Source organism: Athalia rosae, chromosome 4 (assembly GCF_917208135.1).
Source record: "Athalia rosae chromosome 4, iyAthRosa1.1, whole genome shotgun sequence".
NCBI lineage: Eukaryota > Metazoa > Arthropoda > Insecta > Hymenoptera > Athaliidae > Athalia > Athalia rosae.
In genome coordinates this window covers 14,032,921-14,054,369 of record NC_064029.1, presented here as the reverse complement: position 1 = coordinate 14,054,369, position 21,449 = coordinate 14,032,921, and the positions used below count along the sequence as shown (strand labels likewise).

General features: G+C 39.1%; 1 protein-coding gene across 7 annotated transcripts in view; it reads right to left on the bottom strand.

Moving 5' to 3' along the window:
• Window positions 1–197: 197 nt before the first annotated feature.
• LOC105693568 (B9 domain-containing protein 1) overlaps window positions 198–21,449 on the bottom strand; it is a 61,600-nt gene continuing 40,348 nt past the window's right edge. For 3 of the 7 annotated variants that reach the window (XR_007277939.1, XR_007277938.1, XR_007277937.1), the window contains 3 exons: window positions 2,567–2,818; window positions 627–829; window positions 198–265 (listed from right to left, as the gene is read on the bottom strand). The gene's annotated coding sequence lies outside the window, so the exon portion shown is untranslated. Of the gene's footprint in view, window positions 266–626; window positions 830–2,566; window positions 2,819–6,181; window positions 6,195–21,449 lie in introns of those variants that run through there. The other 4 variants (XM_012413596.3, XM_048653621.1, XM_048653622.1 and 1 more) reach the window with 3 other exon arrangements.

Here is a 21,449-nt window from a genome sequence, read left to right as displayed (position 1 = left end):
CCGGCATCCCCTCCAGCGGGGATACCGCATCCCCGGGGACGTGTCCCTGGGGGGACACGTGTCCCCGAAGACCAGTTCCCGAGGACATGTCCCTCGGGATATGGCATCCCCTCCAGCGGGGATACCGCATCCCCGAAGACATGTCCTCGGGGACCGGGTCCCCTGGGACCCCGGGGGCGGTGGGAGGCCGCGCAGTCCCAGGGGACGGTGGACTCCCTCTGATGAACAGGGGGAGTCCGGTCAATGATGTTGGTGGAACTGCGACCTGTAACACAAATAATAAATAAATAATTAGTTAACGCAATACGTGACTTAATGTATTACCTATCATGTAACCTGATGTATAACTTATTTTATGATACAGTATATAAGACATTTGAATTATAATAAATTGTACCAAGTTATGTGATAATAAATTATTGTCTAGCCTTATTGGCGTGTCTGATGAATTATTTTATGGGGGTGCATGAATTTACCAAGTCCATTGGGTAATACTGGGAGATTTGATTTTATGAGGAGGATTTTCAAAATCTCTTACAATGGGGTGCAATTCATATACTAATTGTAAGACGAAAAGTTGGATTATACTAGGGACCCTCGAAAGGGATAAATTAAATGAAACATACCCCTGCGAAAGAAGAATTGTACGTCTCATGTGTTGCAGATCCATCTCGACTGGGGTATGACGAAGGGAAGTTGATCGTTGAGAAGTCTTGGCGATGTCCTGTTCCGAGTTCCATCCGATCACCAGAGCGAAAAAGATGACGCGAAGTCTTCAAACAGCATTGGAGTCGATGGCCCGAAGAGGAGATCAAGCGATGCTCGTTTACTGAAATCAAAGAATGATAATACGTACAATGTGATTTACGATGTGACAATCAATAATAACTATACAATAACTGTATCAACTTTGTATTTACGAGTGATAACAATAAATTGTTTTCCGTATTTCACAAAGAAAAAGAACTCGCGTGAATCATTCAAAGACCATCCTATAAAATTCTGAGGGATATTTCAGAACCAGATAATTCTATTTATGAAATTAGTCGAGTTGTCGCCAGTTTATAGATCTCAAAAGTGGAAAACCAAGGATTTCTCGATAGGATTTATTCCCAACTGAATTCAATCGACGTATTCATATTCGTTACGCAAAAAGACACACGAAAAAAAACCGAATAAATCGTTGAAAAATACAGACGAAGTCTACAGAATCTGCTCGAGTACATTTTGATATATCTTTCAGTACAACCTGACATAAACTCATCGTTAATTTAGAGGCTATTAATTTCCTTGAATTTATATAACACAAACGAATACTTTTATTCCAATAATCACTCAAGCCGCGACTGCGAAGACCAACAGCTACCTAGAGTACGCATCGAATTTATTTCCAAACCATCTCAACAGAAAAGTATAAAGTTAGTGGATGGTGCTATAAAAAATGATAATCGATACACCACCCTTCTTCGTCGCTTATCTTTCTCTCTTTTTGCCGCATCACGGAAAAAAAAAAAATCCAATAGAAAAAAAACTGCTCGTTAAACCCAGCATTCTTTAGAAAAGCTGATTAACAGATTTCCAATATTACACTTATTCTCAACTAGAATTCCAATACAAAACGCGGAAGGGTTGATCGAAGCCATTCTCGTGTACGCAAGATATGCGGCACACCTATGTTTCAATTATTAATCTAGTCACATCGTTATCTAACGAGTACTGATAGAAAACCCTGACGATAATCAGCACCGCTCTCATCGCCTTGATTTCCGCCTCGATTACGTGCAAATCGAAATCCACGAAGATCTTCTTATCGCAAACGCCACGCGCTTTATTTCGACCGGTGAGGGACCTGGACATCCACCTCTTTCGTACATCTCCATACATCATGACACTCTTATCTCTTGTTAAATTATGTTCTCTGCTATTTCAGTAGCGTGAAATGAGGTGTTAAGATATGTTCGCAGATAAATAAGGGTGCGAAAAAAAATTAGCTTCGTTACGTCATTTCGACGAAAAATATAATCATGCGAAACGCTGTCGTCTCGTCGCCACGCATGTAATAAAACAGACCATATATGTCGCGCAGAGATCTAAAGATTAGCAAATATATAATTTCTATTCTACATAGAATTGAAGAGAAAAAAAAATATATATATTTTTCGCAAAATATCGGATCGTACCGGCACTTGGATTCAGTCGAATTCCTCCGGGGGTATAAAGTGCCTTTAAATGCCTTTTTAGCCACGGAAAAATGCGCCATATATATCTCTTCTTCTGCTATTCTCTTTTGGAAAAGCTCGTTTCGACTTTTAACTCTCACTTTTAGACTTTCAATCCGATCGCCACGCAGCCGTTTGATAGTCGAACCATTCGTCGAGAATCTACGCGGAATGAAAAAGGGTTTTTTTTCTCGCGCGAATCTCTACCTACCTAATAGTACCTATACGACGGCGGTTCTCGAAAAAAAGTTTTTCCGAGATAGGGTGTGAAGTTAAAAACTTTATAGAACTTAACGGAAACTCGCTGATCTCTCAACTGTGTCTCAAATTTTGCAAACTGCTCCTACCTTTGTACTGTACGTGGGTGTTCGAAATCCGGGATTTTCGCCGGATCCCCCCCATGTTTGCTTCCCTTCGTTATCCCAATTCCGGAATTGCTCGTGCCGCTGCCCGACCCTTTTATTTTCTCTCTCGTCTCGCTTAGGCCTTCCTCTCGTTTCCCGCACGAAACTTCAACACCTCCGACGAACGTCGTCGCAACTGTTGCAGGTATGTAAAATTTTTCTTACACCCGTTATCGAGATCACGTGTGAGAAATTCTGGAAACAAAAATTGAAGAAATAATGAGATGATATTTCTTCGACGAAATAAATCCATGAAAACAATTAACAATAAGCCTAATGACTCCGCTTGTGCCTAACGATGATAGGCTTTATTAGGAACAATAGTATAGCAATATTTATTCACTTATAGTATTTTACGTGTTTCTTTAAAATCCGAACCAGGGGCTCCTAATCCGATTATTAAAATACTAAAGAGGCGCAACCCAAGAAATTTTCATGACGAGGACGCGACGCGGGATAATGACACCCCGATTACCGCCGTATCCACAAAAGACGAGGTGTGGATGAAGTTCAGAATTGATTCTTTCTTTTTCTTTCAAAATACGTAATCTACAATTTTCCCTTCATTGTCGCCGGGTAGAATAAGTGACGTCTTTTCCGAGCTTCTAGGTCATTTTGTCTCAATTTTTTTTGCACACTCCTCCTTAAAAATACCGCAGCTTATTCAAATTTCTACATTTCCAAACACATTATACTTCACGCTGTCATAGCGCGAGGATTCCGATTCCTCCCGTGACTGTTGTCGGCATTTTTTTAGCCTATTAGCGAGAAAAATGTAAAATTCCTGAGCAAACCTGGCGTCGGCTAAAGCCGTATTTCGGCTTAACTTTCCACTTTGCCGTGTTCCTTCGCGCGTATCTTATCCCCGGGTGATAAATTATTGAGCTCTTGAAAATTCGGGTGCAGGTGTTCGAAGCATAGCAAAAGTCCTTTCTATTGATTTTATATATTATAAATTATACGTTGCAGTCATGAGAAATAAATATCCGAGGATCTTTTTCGCGGTTGATCGAAACCGAGTGCCATTTATACCGGAGCGGATGCGCCGAAATTTAACGTCAATATCGGTGTACATGGGGGGGGGGGGGGGGGGGGGGGGAGAAAAAATCATCGAACACAAAACGAATAGAGATAAAAATGAGCGTGGGGTTGAATTTCAAACGAATTTCCACCGCACCGATATCATGACCCAGAAACGAACTTGTGGGCAGCACTCAGCCGGGACTTACTACCTAAAATATATATATTATATTTTACGAGACTACGTTGCAATAATCTTCCGCTTGGTTCGAAACGTTAAAACTCCCCTCCCAAGAAGTGACTTGGCGTAAAACAAGCTCAAAACTCGTGAGGGAAAATGAAGGGAAAATGTCAGCGCGCGGAAAAGACTGGAGTTAAAAAGAGCGAGTGAGAAAAAAAAAGGAGAAAATCCGCGGAGATAAAGCGAGATGAAACGAAAGATAAGTACGGAAACCGGAAACACGAAAGACTGAGGGGAAACTCGTAAGGAAGAGAATAAAGACACGGGAACTCCACAACCGTCAAACCTTATCCTATATATATATATCTAGTACCTATATATTCTTCGCACATATCTAGTTTCCAGTAGGTACGTGATATTTCAGAGAAAATTTCCTTCGTTTCGTCAGAAGGCGCGCGATGACCCAAGGGAAAAAGAGTGGACGATAAAAATTTTTCTGCAGTTTCGACAAATTCATCTGTACCGTCGGTTCCACAATTTTTGCAAATTCAAAACTGAGATCCTAGGAAACTGCTATGTTATCTTATGTGTGGATTCTCTACGTCATTTTACAAGGGGTTGTGGATTCCAGATCAACGCCGCTGGAACAATCATAATAGTGGAAAAAAAAAAAAAACCTGGCACTCCGTTTCAGGAAGGTTTCACTATATTATATTCGCGACACGGACTTTTGTAGCCTCGATCGTCTCGTGACTCGTAATATTTGATTCGGAAACCATAAAAGAGGCTTAGGTGCCCCCGTGGTGATCCCATAGAAATGGACTTCACATTTTTAACCAGAAACGATGAGTGTCATAAAAGATAAGAAAAGATAAAAAGGAAATTTCACCCTGAACCGCGGGATTGAGTTAAATTTTTTTTTTTTCTTTCTTTGAAGTCCCACACAAATTATTATAACGATTTCGATAAGCTCTGAGTTCCGGTTAGATAAATTCCGGTCAGACGTAATTGGAATTACATAGAACGAAGTTATATTACGTTACCGCTGCGAAGTGATCGTTGACGCATTACTGATTCTCGTACGAAAAAGTTGGAAACAATTTTTCGCGAGTATCGCGGAGAGTCTCTATCCTTAATTTTCGTGGTTATAATGGATTCATTACGTTATAGCTGAAGTCTGGGCTCCTTATATTACAGCCATTTCTATACATATACCGTACCACGTTACGACCACTTAGCGTCAAACCGAAACCCCTTTACTTTCTTCTTTCGATTATCGATTGCTTATGCGACCGGAAAATATCCGCAAAGCAGAGTCACTCGTCCGGAAATATGACTAACCCGTCGCACGTTACAGTCGCTGACGTTTTAAAACCGTAAACAAGTATCAACAAAGTTATATGCCCCGATAAAATACGTAACGCCGATGCAAAGATCACCAATTTATTTCTAATAACTGATCAACGTAGGTAAAAAAGAAGTACAATTGAAAATAAGAAAGGAAAAAAAAAAAGAGAAATAGAAGCGGGTACTACGTTAGACCGTAATTTACATTTAAATTTGTCTCGTTTTCAATGTTTTGTCGCATGACAGACCATAAGATATTCACTTGCAAGATCCTAATAAAAACATTTTCACTCGCGGGATCCTGCGAATAAATTTACCCTGCATATTGTAGCTTCCAGAAGGGAAGAGAGAGAGTCAATTCGCAACGGAGGATTTCATTTCAATTTATCCAGCCCAGTTGACTGAGAAGGAATCAACGGGAAAAGCGGATGTCCGGAGAAAAAGGTGTGTGTATGCATATATATACAGTCAGAAACGCGAGAAATGTGCATACAAAAAAAAAAAAAAAAGAGGCAGAAGGATACAATGAAAGAAATAAAATAAAATAAAAATGGAAAACGAAGTAGCTACTTGGCTATTAGCCATGCCTCGAGAGCTGCCGCAGTCGTTCGGTGGATGCGCGAAGGCATGACGAATAGAAAATATTTGCTAAAGATTTTTAATTTGTTTACCAACAGCGGTGTTCGCGACTCCATTTCGTTCTCAAACTGAGCTGAATTATTTTAAATAATACCAAAGACGATAGCAAAAATGTACCTATTTCGAATAATTAATGATAGATAATTGATTTTACGATATTTGTATTTTTTAAAATAAAATGAAAGAAAACGTAAACCAAAAAACCAAAAATCTAATTTCAAGGGTCGAGGTTATCGGCAAATTCATGCCTCCTAATGACTATAATTTTAGGGAACCATAATGAAACGTTAGCCCTACCTCAAAATTTATCACGGCTTGCATGCGAGCGGACGGTATAATTAATGAACTATATTATAATAATTTTGCTCGTGGTTATGAGAAATTCTCGAATTATAGAAGTAATGAACGAATACCGCGAATTTAATGTTACCCTGGTTGTACTACCCACGTGATAAGACCCGAAAAAAATTCTTTCCCTTTCCACGAAGAGTCCGTTTCGACTGGCTTGAAATTTCGGAAAAATCGTACAAATCGATTTCTCGACTTCCTCTCTGTCGTTTAATTTTTTTCATTTTTCATCGATTTTTTTTCTCTTATTTTCCTTCCTCTCTCTCAACAGCTTCGCCGGAGGCGCCAATAAATAAAAAAGAAGATATATAAGAAGGCGGGAATGAGTTTCACGATAAAATGAAATATCAGATACTTAAGAAATACGCCCATCGAGTTCAGGGAAAAAGCAGAAGCAAAAAAAAAAAAAAATTGATACCGAAGAAAAAAGTGTCGTTGAATTTGAATTTTTCTTTTTTTCGTTCATGCGGCTAATTCAATTCCCAGTGTACCTCAAATACGTTTATAACGTAAACGTGATAATATTAAATCCGCGCTGTCTCGTGCGAGGTTTAGAAAAGTTCAGAAACGCCCGCTTACACTTGTTACGAAACGGGTATCACGCTTCGTATTCCTTGTACAATTTTATACACGTATAGAAACGACGAAAAACGACGGTAGTATAGAGTGTGCTAAACGTAACCATGCATTATCCGGATTTGTACGGCTTTTCACTCTTATCTGAACAGCGGTACGCCTATTTCCCACAATGGTGGGCGATTTTTTTTCTTCCTCTTTTCTTTTTTATCCTTCTTTCCCCGTCTTCGACTTTTTTTCGGTTTACGTTGAACTGAAGCTCGGAAAAAATAAGAGTACGAGAAAATTTACACGCAACAAAATAAATAAAATAAACTTGAACACCCGAAAAAAAAAATTTTATACACCGACACTGTTGTCGTTATCACAAATTAAAGCGAGCACCGCGATTGTTCATATTGTAATGATATGTATCGAAAAAAACGAAAAAAAAAAATCATGAAAACACGACGAGAAAATAACGATGATGATTTCTGACCGTGACGATGCGCTATCGTTGTATACACATTTGGCAAAAAGCTTTAAATAACGTTGCAATAAACAAGAAACTGCGTAAGAAGCTACGATGACGAGAGAATTTTTTTTCCCCGCTCCACATATAACGATCGGTAAGAGATCTGATGACCTAAGCTTTCTTCGGCAGAAAAAAGAAATTTCAGGAGTAAAGAGCGATGGATGGATAGAAAACCGTCGAGTTACCTCCCTTCTTTCTTTTTTGCGAAGTGTCAGAATTACACCGAGCTTGATCGATCTCATTCGAATAATTATTAAACTCTTATAAAATAATAACTGGCGTCGAGCGGGCCATTAACCTGCAGGTTAACTAAGTTGGACGAAGCTTTTTCGCTTTTGTTTTAACTCGATGTCACGATCGATTTGAAATTATAGATAAGAATACGGAGTACGCTGCGAGGCGCGAGATCGTGGGGTGAAAACTCCAAGCCTTTCAATATACCGAGCAAAAGTTATTCATTCAAGTATTCTTTTGCCTTGATCACAACGCAAAAAAAAAAAAAAAATACAAATTAAAACGAAACGAAAATGAAAAACTATTTCATATTTCATTACGGTCCGTATGACCAGCCGCACTTGGTTACAGACCGTTTTTATTTTCTCGCTGCTGCAGCAATTTTTCCGAAGCAAAAAAATAATATCAAAAAAAAAAAAAATAAAAAATAAAAAAAAAAAAAAATAAATTAATCAACGTCCGGATCACAATGGGTAATTCTTTCTCTCTCTCTCTCTCTCGCCCCTCTCTCATTTTCTTTTGTCGTTGTGTGTTTCATTTTGTTGTATTTTATACACATAACCCATCAGCTTGTATACAACGTACCCTGAACGAGTGAGTAATGGGGTCAGAGACTAATCTCTAGTCACAGATAGAATCCCATTCTAGCTGTATGGAATCACTTTCTCGTAGGGATATAATTTTTTCCCTTGATTTATTCCTTTGTACGATCTACTTTACGGATTTGCGGGCGACGATGTTATAACGGCTCTCATTTCTAACAACTAAATCGGACATCACCACGGAAACGGAGAAAAAAAAAAGGAACAAAAATTATTCCGTATCTCCTCTACGTCGTTTGACAAATTTCTTGCCGATGAATAAGATAATGAACTATTTTCGTATCTCTATTCGCTCCGCCAGAGTTACATATATACGAAGCCCGAATAGCAAAAAACCGAAATAAATTGTTACCTCCAATTTTTTTTCTTTCCTTTCCTTCCTTCGTCGGATGAGTGACATATTCGTAAAACTTGTCGAATAGCCGCGAGGAATGTAAATCGATAAATATTTCAACCGGAATATATCAGGAGAAGAAAAATTCTCGTAAAAATTGTGAAAGAGTATTTATGAATTTTAGTTCGATAATTTTAAAGTATATTCATCTCTAAAACACAGCTGTAGAGCAAAAGCTTTTTTCGACAAGATTCGAAAACAGCCGTATTACTACGAAAACGGTTAAATGTCGCATCGGCAACTCATACCAAATTCTAGACTAGATCAATGAATATTTGAATATCGAAGGGTGCCGGGGGTAGGTATACATGGAAATAAATTTGTCGTTTAATTAAGCAGGTTCCCGGACTTCTGGGACAATTTCCCGATCCGCTCTCCCAACCCAAACTGATTATTCATGCCTGATTGCGCCCAAACCATCTACTTTCCCCCCCCCCCCCCCCCCCTCTCCACCTCTAATTTTCTCCATAACAGCAGACGTGGTTTGCCTGGAAATATTCACGTGCGGATATATAGAAATTACTCGAGAATCCAAAGATAACATCATTTCTATCCTCATTCCGCTTCGTCCCTTTGGGACTATGTCAAGTAAAATCTTACGTTGCCCGAAGAAAAAATGTAAAACAAAAAAAAATATTGGGGCCTGGAAACCAGACTGCACAGCGGAGGAGGATCCGTTTATATTTTGGGTCGATGGGCGTAATTTAACGATGTTATATTCGTGAACGATCCGTTAGCGAAATGTACTCGAATGATGAATATTGAAAGTATGCTATATACGTTTTGCGCATGTGATTTTCGAATTATTTACATTCATTTGATATCTGAAAGTTATTAAGATATCGATTGACTGATAAAAGGGCAGAGCGGAGTGGCCGGTAAGCGTCAAGTAAAATACATGAATATTAAAATTCTCCCTTCTCCAGCACGTCGTGGAGCGAAAAAGGTTGATTGCGACGTTGATAACGAAGAGGAAAATCTCGGGATGCATCGCGAATCTTCAAGTAATGCACTTTGCATATATGATAATGGCTGTATACTCGATTCAACTTCTTTTTGTCAGTTTAACCTGTCTTGTGGCCAAGGTACTTGCGAAGTCTCAAACTTCTCAAGCCTCGTATAAACCACACTTTGTAAAAGAGAAAAAAAAAAAAAAAACTTTCTGCAAAAAATTAATTTCAAGGATTCAATGGACGCAACTCGGTTTCCACTTTCCCGGATACGTGATGTAGCGATACATGTACTCGCTTAAAAAACTCGATACGAACTGCTCCTTTTATAGATAAAATATTCGCATGAGAAGTATATTTCAGAATAAACACGGTGTGGGTAGTGAATCGAATAAAGAAGGATGAAAAATGAAGAAGAAAAGTAAGCCCGAGTAAAATCTGGTGTGTCTAAAATGTCCTTATTTCATTTTCCCGTCAGATTGTCAAGTGCAGGTCGTTGATCGAGTGTAGTATAAATTCATACTAAGAATAGAAAGACGATATTGCAGGGTAATAGCTGAGGGAAAAATGAGAGAAATAAAATGCTAAAATAAAATGAAACCTCGCGAGCGATAGCAAAATTTTTATCCCGAGCACCTGACGTTCTCCTCATATATAGATATCGTCGTCAAAGACGACATGAAAAGCGACCGAAAATCAACCTAATCCTGTGCTATTGCAGGAATATCATCCCCGGCGAAGACTTTGGCGCCGAGCGGATAGCCAGGCGCCGCAACCGGAGGGTTCGCTTCCATCCTACGTCCCTCTCTATCTGTCCGACTATCTATCCTTCTCACTCGGTCTCTCCCTCACTTACGATATAAGTAATTCAATTTGCTGGACAAACACTCTCTCCGTGGCTTGCTCAACTAATATCTCCTCTAAAAGGGATGCGCGTACACGTGTGTACGTACGTGTACATTTAAATAAATACGGAGGAAGTTTCTTTGACCCCCGTATATGTTTACCTATTTACTCTGATATGCTAAAATGCGGTGAGCATCAGACGCCAACTTCCGACCGTTGATACCGCAGCGTGTACGAAATCACGGAAATTTACAATTTGGATTTTTATAATACGTAATTGATGTCAATTTTCTCCCGACAAGAACACCGACAATAAACGAACTGCAAAGAGCTCTGCGCACGGGGATATATTCCGATGTGGATCAGCTTCGCTCGGATTGACCGGTAAAGAAAGATCCCTTGAGATTTTCAAATTTTTTCGATCCCGAACGCATCGCGGACGATTCTCTGTCGCGCGTTGCCACGCATTCGATGAAGGGCAGAAAAAAGAAAAGCTCGGCAATTTCAGCTCTACACCGGACGTATTTTGAATTCGTTCGATTCGAGTCCCCGCAGATACTGAAAGAATTCTTTACAGATTCATTTCGGACCCGTTTGAACGACCACCGCCGCTGCTCGTACGTACAACGGATACGTACGGTGCAGCGAGGCGACAGTTCACTTGTGCTCTGATTATTCCGCGTTAAACTCCTTCATGTAAATTCGATATTGAACATGGAATATCTGGCTTGTAGCAAACATCGTATAATCCTACACATTCTCCATTCTATAGATGAAGAGTTTGGAATCCTCCAAGGATAACACAGGTGTTGGTTATATCTCTGCACTCCGTTAGAATCCCGTTCGATCCATATACATGTATTATACATGGAGGGTATGTGGAAAATAGAACTCGACCGTGTCAAACGGTGGCCCTATAACAAATTCACCACCTCGGTACCGAATTCCACGTGATATAGACGGATTGAAGAAACGATCGAACTTCACGTTTTGTTACTTTTCAACATTTTTGTTAGCTGAAATCCTCGAATGGGTCTTTCAATACAAGTCCGATATAATTAGTAATATTTTTATATTTTTCATGAGCCGATTTTCGAAACAAAGATAAGATTACCGGAGCATTTTCCATGGAAAACAGGATAGAGGTAGAGTGTGAATACTGCAGTGATTATATATAAATGCCTACTACCCGTGTATAGGTATACACTATACATATATATTTTTATAAGCAAGGCACAGATATTTCTATGTTAATGAGAACGGTTCTCCGAATGACTTTCAGAGGAACGTTATTAGAGAAACTGAGCAATTTCCACTGACCCACCCAGCGTCGAGTTGCTCGCTTAGAATCACCATTTCAACTGTTACCTACCCCCATTTACGCTAAGAGAGAAAACAAAAGGCGGATTTTCCTTCCCTATATTATATTGTTGGTCTCGCAGCAGCAGCAGCAGCAGCAGTAGCCCATTTTTCATCGTGCATACGTACGTACGAAAATTTTTATAATTTTTATAATTTTTTTTTTTTTTTTGCCACCACCTTACGGAAAGAATCGAGGAAGACGAGACGGCAGGAGAGCGGAAAAGGAAACAACAATTGACCCAGATAATGTATAACGTAGATTCAAGCCGTCATAAACGTTGGAATGATAATTAACGCGTGAGCATGTACAAAATTGATTACATTTCGTCTGGAGAAATAAGCAAGATAGAATATACCGACTCGCCTCTGCTTTCGTGCGCAAACTACCTTAACTAAGATGTTGATTAATTGCTATTACTAAGCAAACGGTGAATATTAAACGTATTCTAACAATGAGATATAATTACCCGTTTTATAGTATTAGACAAACTCGGTACAATGGTTTTGATAGATTACGGTTATCATATACGCCCGATTTTATTTTCTCGTTCAAGTTTAAACGGATTAGTTGCGAGAGACAAAATTCGGACAGTTATGCCAAGTATCTTGCCACGATAATTTGAGACGACGACGATAATGATGATGATGATGACGATCGTGAAGAACTTTGGAGGGTGTGCTGAGATTTTTTTTTTGTTGCCGACAAACAAAGTTCTTCGAAACCCATCAGCGAATATTTTGAGAAACACCGTAGTAATTTTGGAGGGATTAGTAAATGGTGATGAATAGAGGGGTAATAATTTCCCAGAAATACCTCAAGACTTCCTCTCCCAATATCCTGAACAACTCACGCGCGTGGTCGTCGGTTGTGCTTCAGCTGTGTGTAAGTTCCAACTCCGAAATTCAGTCAACATTTCAGAGCTCATCGACTCCCACCTTGTTTCACCCTCCTAACACACACGTATAGATATGTCCGTAACCGTCTTGGTGGGCTTTGTGGCTTATAAATTCCGGCAAATTTACGCGCTAAACTTCATCAGAAAGTTCTTGAATATTTAAAAACCACCACAATAGCATCGTATCACAAATCGTTGCAATTTTTTGTTTCCGTCGCTACTCGAAAAAAAGAATTTCTCACGTTCGTTGCAGAATTCAGGACTCGCTAGGCGCGTCGGAAGTAACGATTATGGTGAAATTCCACGTCGCTGGAACGTAAACTAGGTAATGCGTTAAATTGAGAAACGTCGCTACTGCTTGTAGCATAAATGAGGCTAGACGAATGGGAAACCGCAGTCATTAGCAAGAACAGGTATGAGAAAAAAATGAATTGTGACGCGCGCTTTCGAAGGGTTGATTTTTTTTTTTTTTTAACACCCTGCAACTTCCTTTCGAATCACCGCGATTCTTTCGGCTATTTCAATGTTTCTTCCCTGGATGTTCCGCTATTTTATGGGCAACACTCGTTCCCATTCGGCAACCCCAAATCGCTACCCTTGCAAAGCAAAAATTATAATTATTGTGCCAAGAATTTTTGGCAAAGATCTCTGAACGACGTTCCACTCACAGCAGATTCGCAATACCCAACAACGATAAAATACATCGCCGTGAATAAAACGAAAATAAAAAAACGAGAACCTAAGAATCAAATATCTCGCTGTTCTCATCATGCATAACCTCGTATTATACACCGACTACAGTATGTACTTGCGAAAAAAAAAGAAAAGAAGGAACCGCTGCCATTTTCTCGAGCTATTAATCCATAGCCTGTATTTTCTCCCTGGATCGCATCGTTTGGCAAGGGTGAATGTAGATTAAAAGATGGAAAATTATTCATGATTGCAAAGTAGTCAGGCGATAGCATGGTATAAGGATAACATCGGATATCCTTTCGCATGCCAACAGATTATTCTATAAAAGGTTAAAAGAGCGCGACGAATAAGAGGAGGAATTTACGTCAGAACCTACACGAGAATGATCCTATAGAAAATTAGTCTCAATCCGCTAATTTCTGAAGAGCTTTTTTCCGCTAACAAAATTACGTAATGAATGTTAACGTTAACATGAGTCCCGCGGATACAGCTATTTCCTAGCAAATATTTCATGCCAAGTAGGTGAAGACTTTCTGAATACAAAATACTCCGCGAAATGGGTTCGCACATACATATCAAAGTAATACAGGGAGGAAGAAAAAAAAGAAAAAAAATCTGGGCACACTGCGGAGAATTTCAGTGTATATTTAACCCGCGGGGTAAGAATGTAACTGGCTAAGAAGAAGAGACAAAAAAATGGAAAGTAAAAAGGAGACAAAGGCAGACGAAAGGAATGAAAAAAAAAAAAAAAAACGCTCGAGTAGGTAAGCTTATATACTGCACGTGAGGCGAATACAATTTTTTGAGGAAAAAAGAACCGCGCACCATGTACCCATATGTTTAAGTTTAAAGCGATGGTCTTTATACACCTCAATGTTCAAGTTCCGAGCGGATATCAGAAAGGAGATGAAACGCACAAGAGGCACGTGGAGCAGGCTCGTTGTTTGTGTTTATTTATTTGTTGTTGCAAAAAGAAAAATAAAAAAAATGAAAATATCTCGGGAGCTCGAGGATGAAAAATATACAACACGTGGGTCGAATTTTATTGACAATTCAGATTCATCTCAGAATATCAGTCGAAATGGAGATTTAGTCGAGTACACGGATCGGAAGATACATTTTCCCTTCGTTTGTCTTTTTTTCATTTTTATTTTTTCAGATCCGCCGTTTTTTTTTGTTTTTTTTTTTGCCATTTTACACTCACGGGTAAGCATGCAGGCGAACCACCTCGACGTGCCATTTATTGATTAGGCGCAACAAGGATTGAATACAGGATTACAGATGGTTATTTTCTGACAGTTCCGGATGAGAAAAACGTGACAAGGCATAATCTATAGTATTACGAATTTGCAGCAGTTTGGATATGTACGTACAGATCGAACGTATGTGTACACACGGATTGTCAAACCCCATATTATTCATCTACGGTACACGTAGCGATGTGTGTTTTCGGATTGAAAATTCCCATGGGGATTTTGGGGGGAAAATTTCTGAATTCGATCCACGGTATATTGATTGAAAAGTTAAAACAGCGTGAGCTCGTATCGCATCGTGTGGTTTTGGCTTTTGTGAAAAAAAGAAAATGCAACACGTGCCGCAGTTGTCGTCGAGCGACGATACGCGGGATGTGGCTAGATAAAATTGATGGAAAAAAAAAGACGAATAATTTCCTCTAATCTTTTCTGACCCAGAGACCTGCCTGCCTATTTTTTTAATGAATTCCTTTGAAAGTTACTATCTACATCGAACTAAACTACTCATAATCCACCAAAGTACCCACGCGCATTGTACCATATTGTTGGTGAATACAAATGACACCTGTCACGTGACAGAATGCGTATCGCACAGCTAATAGGTTGAGTTATATACACGGGGATCGGCTTTCCCGGTATCAACTTGGCATTAATTATACACAAGCATATCTTCATCCCCCTGACCCAGATCCAGCGGAACGTGTAAACGCTATACTATCCTCATAATAATAACGTATAACGTCTAGAAATGTTATTCACACGTCAGCGTCGTTAATCAAAGATCCGTAAAGCTCTCCCGCCGGTTAATCGTTCGGAGAGTACGAAAAAAAAAAAAAAAATCCGACTGTGCAAAGACCTATTGATTCGTCCTGAGGGATTTGCAAAATTTATAACAAAAACGTTATTGGCAGACAAATGAGACGGGTTTTTTTTTTCTTTCAAAGTAGAATAGCTTCGACTGAACTGTATATTATACGTATGTATATTTATGTATACAACGCTCATTACCATCTCATTGCTTTTCGAAACCTTGGGAATCCATTTGGCCAAATTGTTCCCGGCCTGATCCTGATGCGGAAATAAGAGAAATAAAAAAAAACAGAAGAAACAGGGTGCCCAATAAATCGTGGACCGTTAGAATTTGCTTCTCTCCGAGAGTTGAGAATCGACAAAGACGCTCGCCCGTTTCGGCGATTTTTTTTTTTCGTTTCGTAAACTGTCAAAAAAACGTACGTGAATTATTTCTCCCGGATTTGATAAGGAATATCATAAATCTGACCGATGGGGTGGGCAAACCTTGTAAGATTTTCAGCTCGGACGTGTGAATATCGGTGAAACGAAACCGGATTTTCGGACGTCACACACGTTACCAATCTATTTTCCACCGGAGCACAAATATTTGATCGATCCGAGCAAAGGACCGTGTAAATCCGTCGATCCATCAAAAATTTTCCTTCATTCAATAAGAAAACTGAGTCCCGTAAAAACAGGTACCTGACATATATTTTTTTTTTTTTTCCGCACAGTCAAAAACAAGGAAGGAGAAAGAAAAATGAAAATTTTCAATTTCATCAAAATTTCACCCCATTCAAATGAAAGAACTAAAAAAATGTAACAAAATGAGAAAAAAATCCGTTAAATTATATCCCTCTTACTTTTATAGGGTGCGGCTGTTGCAGTCTCCTGAGTTACACGCATCCTTCGGGAATCGAAAAGCTTTCGGTAGTAGAATAGCGTTGTCACGAAATATACGACCTTTGGGAGTTCTGCACTGTACGTATAATATAAAATATAAGTTATACATACACCCACGTATGTATGTTCGCATACGTGCGCGCATTTATTTTTTAGTCAAGTGCGGGATTGAGACCTTTTATTACGGAAAAAAATTCTCCCGAAAAACATGATCCCCCAGAATCGACGTCACAATATGTGACGCCCTCGCTGAACAAATATATATATGTACATACGTATCCTTATTCATGTGAAAACTGAAACGACTGAAAAAGAGAAAAATGGAACGAGAGTACGAATTTTGCAGTCGGATGAAAAGAAGATATATATTCTAAACCGTGCGACCGATGCCAAAACTCAATTCTAGATTAATTCTATGAGGAATGGATACGGGGCAAAATGCATATAAGCATACCAAATATTAACGTTGATTATGAATTTGACGAACATGAAAAAGAATTCAAGGTGGATCTATTAGGAAAATCATCATTAATTAGCCAGTTATATGTAAACACTACGCTTCGGACCCTCTTAAGACGTTTTCTATAGGGATTTCGGGTATCAAACGAGCCCGGTCCCTTGTATACGCGAGTTCGAAGATACTGTGAAGTCCCTGAGAAACAGACATCAATGAAACATTGTAACAATTAATTACATTTGCTTAATTTGATTAGCACAGTTGCCTGGTAGGCAACGTCAGATCAAAAGCATTCAAGTGTAAGTAAGTAAGGCGCGACAGTATAAGTATAATATACTCCTATCAAACGGACCAATTTCAAACCGTACGAATTATATCCAACGCATGAATATTACAGCGCTTCATTGTACAATATTATGAGCGAATTCCAACGATTCCATGCATCGTATCCGCGTGTGAGGCGGATCGAAACGCGTTCTTTGACGAGAGAGCCGATCTCGTATCCGGCGAGACAAAGGCGGTAGCTATTTCGAAATGAAAATTACACCCGTCGAAAAATTTCACGTTTTTATCGATCGATCGAAATCGATAGAGATAAAAAAAAAAAAAAAACTTGGAAACCGCCAGGATGATACCTCCGTAACAATTTGAAGTATCAAATTCGAGTCATGCGAAGCGCGATCCGCGAGTGAGAGAAAGATATCGCCGCTCCCCTCCAGACAATAGCCAATTCTCGAAGCAAACAGACATCGTCATTTTTCTAACTGCAAATAACCAACGGTCAAGTAGGTGCGGCTGGGTCCCACGGAGGCGGGAAAAACTTTCCCGCTAATATTTACTCAGAGTATTTTTGCAGCTCGGGGAAAGCCTGCACTCCATGGAATCCGAATAAACTACGACCAAACAATATTAAAAGAATTTAATGTATCGACCGAATCGATCAACCCCGATCTCACGGACCAAAAATCCCGAGGGTCCTCGAACGTTGATTATCTGCATTGATTTATTTCAGAATAGGAGATGATTTTTCTTCTCTGACTCGTATGTCAGGGTCGACGATCATACGAAACCCTTGAAAATGATGGCCGTTCTTTTCGAGCAAACAGCCGATATCCTTTCTACAAAGAAAAAAAAAAAAAAGAGAGAGAGAGAGAAAGGAAAGAATTTTCTATATTTCAAAAACAATAACCCTCGTTTATTTCTCCTCGGATAAACCCTGGGCAAAGGAACCTGTACGTCGCTCGCGATGTACCGTAACGCTCGTTTTGAGCGAATCGGAGAAAGGGGAAAAAAAAAAAACAACTTTTATACATTATATTTAACAAAGTGAGATTCGCGGAAATATTGAAAATTGAACACCGAACGAATCGAGTGAAAAATATTTGAATTTTTTTGCCTCGACGACACACACGATCCCGTACTTCGAAATCATCCCCTAATACTTCGCAGTGAAATCGGTGCGCCCGCTAGATCGGAATAATAATTCTCTCGACTATTGGAACGGTAATTACCTCTCGATATAATTGGCCTGATATCATTCCGTCGTCTGGCAAGGATTAATCCGAATTTAATCACGTCTGACATGAACCTTATCAACAGGTATCAGAAAACTTTCTACCGATTATATTATTCTCAATTCAATTTGGTGTACATTTGTACTCGAACGATTGTAAAAAACTTTTACTTCGTTCTTTGGTACGAAAATTAAATTTTAATATTCACAACGATCAATGGCGATGAAATTAGAGACCAACTATATGGTGTTCATGTACGTCAAGTACATACTACGTGTCATGTGTATGACATACATAGAACTATACATACAAGTGTGCAATTTTCTGTAATCTTCTGAAAGTTTTGATCCGTTAATTGAAACGTAATTGCATATTATTCCCCATAGCGAGGGAATGATTTACTTGCAATTTAATACCAGCCTTTGTACCTAAGGTATAGATATAATAACCTATGGTGATTTACATACCTATAGACGGAATTATTATAACAGCTGCACCTCGATCATCGCGCAACCAATTTTAGTTTTCCCTGTATCAAGAAAACCTGAGAGACTACGGAAAACTGACGAAGTCGTGCTCGAATTTTCATTTGCTTTTTTTTCACTTTTTTTTTTTTATTCAACTCCAGATATAACCGGAGATAACAACCGCGTTGACGTGTAATATGCGGTACGCGTGGAACTACACCCTCGTGGTATATTATTCATAATTGTTGTTCCCTGAAATTTACTATCTCGTAGGAACTGCAGCGGAAATTTAATTGGATTTTAATTTATTCGTAACACCCAAAAAACTGAAAAAACTTACCATCGAGTTTTCGAGACGCGAATCGCCAGAGCAACGTAAGATTTTCGTGATGAAAATTTTCGTTGGTTCACTCGACGAACTCTGATTTCAAAACCCACCCGAATCTTCCCTGCAGTTACGTACTTCTAATTTTGATACAGATCGAGGTCGTTGATCAATTATAATTATGAAGTTAGTGAGGTACCTACAGATTGGCGACGGAACCACGAATGGCAATTACTAAACTCGCAACGTATGCGTATTGATACCTCGCTGTGATTACACTTCATTACGAGGTGAGATCCACCAATTAAAACGTGACATATGTATACACCGACTGTGATCCTGTCGATTCTGGAATCCGGTTCTCATGATCCGCTAAAAAAGTCGCTGGAATAAAAGAGTCTATAAAATTCGCGATAATTCGCAAAAGAGATTTATCCCGATAAAAATACGCATAAGCCGTCGCGTCATGTCGGATCATAAGAACCGTTCGAAAAGTTCTTGGTTTTTTTCATTTTTTCTTTTTTTTTTTTCTTCTCATCCCACGTGAAACCCCGAATAATTTTTCGTGTTCGGTGTACGGTACCCTTTCGCGTATTCGAGTGAAAAGAATGTCGGGAAATGAATAGAGAATTAACTTATGATAATAATTATGATCGCGCCCTTTACTTAAGTTCGGTTGAAAATACGTATACACGGTTTCTTCCCCCTTCATCAAACGAAAAGTATAACCCTCTGAATCCGCGGTAACTTTTTAGTTCTAACACAGTAAGTGGAGCGGAGATATCGGAAACTTTGTTCTTATAGTACCTTCCGGTTTACGTAACTCGTGAGAAAAAAATCTCGAGGGAGCGAAAGGAGGAGGGAAGAAAACCGAACAAAAAAAAAAAATGAAAAAAAGAATAGGGGAGGAAAAAAAATTTCCAAGTGGACCATCGCCATCGCGTTCGGTCGGATGAGTTGGAATATACTGCAGAGGAAATAATTGGAAGATTCTATGTGAGGGCGTTGATTCAAAAAATAAAAATGATAAAAAGAACGCGAAAGTAAACGACGAAAAAATTTACGAATAAAATTCACGCCTGTGAAGTGAGAACCGAAAGATGGGTAATTGACAATGGGGTCGATTCCCGATCTTGTTTGTAGTGAAAAAAAATCGACCGTATGCCGAATTTATGACGAGACAAATTGTAAAATATTTAAATGCATTAATTTCGTTGCCTTGGATGGATTTTGAGGATATAGATTCCGTACGCCGTTATCAGCCTATAGACCGGGACTAAAACTTGATCGTTGATATTGGCGGCGCAGAATATGCAGTGAGGTAAAAGTTTCGATCAAACAAAAACTACAATCCCTTCCTCGAAGTTTGACGGAAGGGTTAAGTTATCTAGTCAGCTGGCGAAGATATTTCACCAATATAAGGGTCACCCTCTCGTGTGTCTAAAACATACCTGTAATACCGAATAACCCGCATTCCGACTATACGTACCCATTCAAATAGAAATCTAAATTAACGGAATCAGGATTGATCCGATGACGAGAATAAAGGAAAGGAATTACAACGAATTCTAAAATCTCTCTAATTAATTCTGCCTCTGACGCTGCCACTTACTTATGAATAATAATAATAATGGTGCAATGGGTATTAACTTTTTGACTCCGGATTTGGTAAAACCTTCTCATTAGCGAATTCGGAAAATTGACGTATTACGTCTGCGATACCTATAATACCGGGTGTAAGTTGGTTCAAATTTTCGATATACACGTAATTGAGTTATTACGAACGACCGAAATTTGATATAGATAGGTATACATATATGGTAAATGTGCAAACCATGATTTCTCGTATCTTTATAACCCACAGTTTATATATTTACGTATATATGCTATATGTATAGACCTTCTGCAGTTATCGAATACTCAAGATTCCAAACGACATTCACCCACGTAATCTCCTGGGATAAATCTCTCAACGCCCGATTCAACCCTACATGCTTATACACAGGTATTTATATAACTATATACAGTTCCCGAGCAAATACTAATCTGGGACATGGATGTTGTCATAGCACGTAATTGCTTGACTGCAATTCTCAGTAGATTAAACCTGACTGGATAGCTCAAAACCGAATTACCAATCTCCGGAAGAAATAAAAAAAGGAAATAAAAAGGAAGAATATCTCCTCCCTCGTCAAACCACCTAATGTTGGTTCGGGTGATGAAATAAAAAAAACCCTTGAGCCTGCCCGGAAGGATCCTGCGTTGGAAGATGGATCGAGATATTTCATTTTATTAATATATGCGCTTTTAGCCGATTTCTCTGTTAGACATATACGCGCGCCGTGGAAAAGAAGGATCGGAATTTTTTCTTTTTTTTTCTCATCTCGGGTAGAACTTAATCCTTTTCAACTTCCTCGTATTTTTTCATCTCCCTGCTTTTCGAGATCGCTTTGGGTCGGGGGGGGTGATAAAATTTGGCGAGAATTAACACCGTCGCGGAAGTTAATTTGATC